The sequence below is a fragment of the Aethalodelphis obliquidens genome, unplaced genomic scaffold (genome assembly GCF_003676395.1).
Source record: "Aethalodelphis obliquidens isolate GAN/ISIS:26980383/991018 unplaced genomic scaffold, ASM367639v1 scaffold17, whole genome shotgun sequence".
Taxonomy (NCBI): Eukaryota; Metazoa; Chordata; class Mammalia; order Artiodactyla; family Delphinidae; genus Aethalodelphis; species Aethalodelphis obliquidens.
This window is the reverse complement of record NW_020837961.1, coordinates 24,140,186-24,145,179: the sequence shown is the minus strand read 5'-3', so window position 1 is coordinate 24,145,179 and position 4,994 is coordinate 24,140,186.

Below are 4,994 nucleotides of genomic sequence, written 5' to 3'. Positions count from 1 at the left end.
GTCAGAAAATATACTTGATATAATTTCAGTTTTTTAAAAATGTACTGAGACTTGTTTTGTGGCTTAGCATATGATCTATCCTGGAGAATGTTTCATGGGCACTGGAAAAAAATGTGTTCTGATGCTTTTGGATGAAATGTTCTACATACAATCTGTTAAGTCCATCCTATCCAATGTGTCATTTAAGGCTAGTGTTTCCTTATTGATTTTCTGTCTGGATGATCTGTTCATTGATAGGATGTTACATTGTGTTGCTATTAATTTCTCCCTTTATGCCTATTAATATTTACTTTATGTATTTAGGTACTCCTATTTGGGTGTATATATATTTACTATTGTTATATTTTCTTCTTGGATTGATCCCTTTATCATTACATAATCTCTAGAAAGGGTTGTTTTGAGGCTAAAATTAGATGCCTTCTTAAAGCAACTGACCTATAATACATTTTGAGTTCTAGATGTTTTGGGGTAATTCATCTTTATTAATCTTCAGGACAACCTTGCAAAGTGGGCATTATTACTCTCATTTTACAAACTAAGAAACTGAAATTTGAAGGTTAAATAATTTATCAAGATAACAGAATAGGTGGCAAAGTAGTTAATCTGACTCAAAAGACCAAATACTTTACAGCATGCCATATTATTTTTCTAGCGTAGTTAATAAATATTTTCTGATTAATTGGTATTTAACATATGACTTTAAAAGACACTACAACATAAATATCCAGAGTGTGAAGGGGTTCTCTAGAGAAGACATTTACTTATGATGTCTGTGCTCAAATTTTTAAAATAGAAATTTCTTTGGAATCTGTAGTTCATTCCTTTTTATGTGCTCACTGTGGCCAAATTTTAAGATGAATATGGTTAAGGAAAATAGCCAAACACATTAGATACATGGGTGTGAGTGACTAACCTATGTACTTATACTTGAGGTAAAAGTAAAATGATAATACTAATATTGCTTTTTTGTAGTTTAAAAACACAATTTCAAAGAAGGAGTGTCAAAAATGCATTAAATAATGGTGGTATCAATTAAAATAAGTGTGTAGTCTTTTATGGTGCCCACTTTAAAGTAGAACACACTAATTTTAGTAACATCTGATGCTTACTTGAAAAATATAAAACTCGTCATGTCACAGTCGTAGCTCATTTAGCCTTGATCCTGCCCTGTTTCAAGTTGTGAATCAAGGGTGGCAAATCATTTAAGGTAGCTTTGCATATATAAATATTATAGTTAAGTGTATTGTTGAGTTATCAGCTAGTTAGTTGTCTTTGAATACCAATTTGAAATACTGATTTAAAAATCTGTTACATATTTACCATGCAAGTCTCTAAAACTGAAAAAGAAAAAATAACTGTTTGTTACATAGTTATTCTAATGAATGTAACTGTAGAATCTAGAATTACAGACAATTGTAATAAATTGAATGCAGAAATCATTCTGTTTATTTACACCTATGACCTACAGAATATAGTGGAACCAAGTTTTCAAAAGTGAAAGAACAATTGGTCAACTTCCTACGTCATCCAGCATATTAATGTTAGTCATTTAAGATTCACATAACTACCTAGCTTCATTGTTTATTCCCAAAGCATGCAATACAAAGTATGGTCTGGTTACTGATGAACACTGCTGTTGGAATTTTTGTCATAAACTGTTTTCCAAATGCCCTGTGTAGGATTCTTTTTATTTTTTATTTTATTTTCCATCGAGTAGTCTGGAACCAAACAAGATGACCATCAATAAGCAATGCCTATGGCCATATATACACTACCAAATGTAAAACAGATAGCTAGTGGGAAGCAGCCTCATAGCACAGGGAGATCAGCTCGGTGCTTTGTGACCACCTAGAGGGGTGGGGTAGGGAGGGTGGGAGGGAGGGAGATGCAAGAGGGAAGAAATATGGGGACATATGTATATGTATAATTGATTCACTTTGTTATAAAGCAGAAACTAACACACCATTGTAAAGCAATTATATTCCAATAAAGATGTTAAAAATAAATAAATAAATTTGAAAAAAAAAGAGCAATGCCTATGTTTGATGTCTTTTGAAGGCAGCCACACCACACACACGCGCATGCGTGCGCGCACGCATGCGGGAAAATAATTAACTGACATCTGTTATTTTCCTTCAAATTTGGGCTTGGCTCAAAGGACACAAAGTACACAGCAATGGACAGCTGCTGACAAGTAAAATTCCACAAACATTTTAAGACTGTGCCAAAATATTTACTACCTCTTCCTCTGTAAAATTTAATTGTGAAATATAGAATCACAAAATGTAACAGGAAGACTCAATTATGGAATATAATCTTAACTAAGATGAGCTAAATTTGTATGCTTCCATGAAAATTCATACTACCAGAGTCAAGTTTTACTTTTAAGTAAGAATTCACCTCTGGGAATTCATTCTTGTGCTAGTAACCTGGTCTTTTAAAATTTTGCATCAAGGCTTTCATAGGCCACTGCAGATGGGCCCCTAACACATTTTGGTTATAACCTTCAATACCTAAGGTTGTACTTTGTCATTGTTATTGCCTTTCAATATTCTGGATGCTCAGCTGAAAGTGTAGGAATTAACAACTGTGTAGACCCTGAGAGATAATAGCAAAACAATCAGGGTGCTTCTTGTCATCATCCAGTATAAACAGCAGTCTAGTCACTTATTTCCACAAATATTCACAGTACTTACTATGTGCCCAGTGTGGTCTCTGTGGATACAACCATGCACGAGACATATTCCTTTCCCCAAAGAAGTTACCATATAGCAAGTAATAAGCAAGTACTTTAATCTCAAATAACCACGTAATAGAGCTTTGTGCAAAAGGGGAAGATTTTTACAGCTCTCTTTTCATTTATCAATTTGGGGATATACCTACTAACCAGAGTTCGGAAACTCTATCTGTGGGATTTCAGTAGGGAAACTATGCTAGGCATTTGCAAATGAAGATCTGAACACCTAGCAGCTAACAGTAAGACTTCTTCTAGTGGTACAGGCATATTTCTGAGGCACACAAGAGTACAAATGTAGGAAATGGCATCAACCTTATGGGAATTTAGTGACTGTGGTGGTGTATAAAGTGAGAAGAAAAATGGTGATATAAAAATGTTTTATTGTATTTAAGGCAAAAATTTAAAGCCCTCAAAACATAATCAATTTCTGCTTTCTAATCATTTAATCATAGCTTTTTCTCAATTCTAGCAAACATCAGTTTTCACCAAGTTGGAATGAAATCAATGATAAGTTTCAATATTTTCCTAGTTGGTTAATTATTGCCCATACCCTGAGGACATAAAACAGATAACTCCCTTCAACAGTTGTCCCAACAACATTAGAGACTTCAGCTTCTAAACACAATAGTATAATAAGCATCAAATTTACTTCCCCATCTTAAATAAATATAAAACTGGACAAAATATATTTATAAAATATAATTACACAGATGATAGAATTAGTAGAAAAGGACATCAAACTATCTATAAAAATACTACCTATATTCAAGAAGGTAGAGGAAATCATAAACGTAAGAAGGGAAAAAGGGAAGATATAAAAAAAGACCCAAATGGAACTTTTAGAGACAAAATATACAATACCTGAGGCAAAAAACAACATGGACAGAATGAACAGCAGATTAGATACTTCAGAAGAAAAGAAAACAGTGAACTTGGAGACCTAAAATAGAAACTATTCAAATAAAACAGAGAGAAAAAAGACTGGAATACAGCAAACAGGGTACCAGTAAGTTGTAGAACAAGGTCAAGCAGCCTACCATATTTGTGATCAAAGTCCCAGAAAAGGTAGGTTGGGGAGGGGAACAAAAAAGTTATTTGAAAAAATAATGGCCACAATTTTCTAAATTTGATGAAAAGCATAAACCCAAAGATCCAAGAAGCTCAATCAACCCCAAGCAGAAAACATGAAGGAAACTACATTAAGGCATATCATAATCGAATTTCTGGAAACTTAATAGAGAGAAAACAGAAATATCACATATAGAAGAATTAGGATATATTAGTCAGCTCTAGCTGCCGTAATAAAATGCCATAGACTAGGTAGCTTATACCACAGAAATTTATTTTCTCCCAGTTCTGGAGGCTGGAAGTTTGAGATCACATGCCAGCATAGTTCAGTTCTGGTGAGGGATCTCTTCCTGATTAGCAGATGACAGCTTCCTAGCTGTGTGCTCACATGGCCATTCCCCTGTACATACACGTGGGGAAGGGGAGAGAGAAAAAGAGTGATATCCCTCTTCTTATAATGCCACCAATCCTGTGGGATAAGGACTCCACCCCTGTGACCTCATTTAACCTTAATTACCTCCTAAATGCTCTATCTTCAAATACAGTGACATTTGGCTTCAATATATGAACTTAGAGGGTGGGGGAACCACACAATTCAGTCTATAGCAAAAAAAGAATAACAGTAGTCTTCTCATTAAAAAAAAAAGAATACGATTGACATCTTTAAAGTATTCAAAGGAAAAAAATTACAAGCTCAGCAAAAAGATCTTTCAAAAGACTTCATATATATAAAATCTGAGAGAATTTATTACTAACACATTATCACTACAAGAAATAAGAAAGGAAGTCCTTCAAGCAGAAGGAAAAAATTATTTCAGATGGAAATGTGGATCTTACAAATTAATGAATGGAGAACACCAGACATGGCAAATATATGAATAAGTATACTAGCTTTCTTTCCTAATTTTTAAATCTCTTTAAATGATAATTAGTAAAAGTAGTAATGTATTGTGGGGTTTATAACATAAGAAAAAGTGAAATATATTATAATAATAGCACAGAGGTTGAGGTGTGGAATGGACATATACTGCTATAAAGTTTTTATACTATGTATAAAAATTATATATTTGAAAGTAAACTCTAATAAGTGAAAGATGTACACTGTAAATCCCAGAAAAATCACTAAACAAAAAACAAAAGCAAACCCCCCACAAAACCCAGAAAAAAGCCAAACGAAAAAACAAGCCAA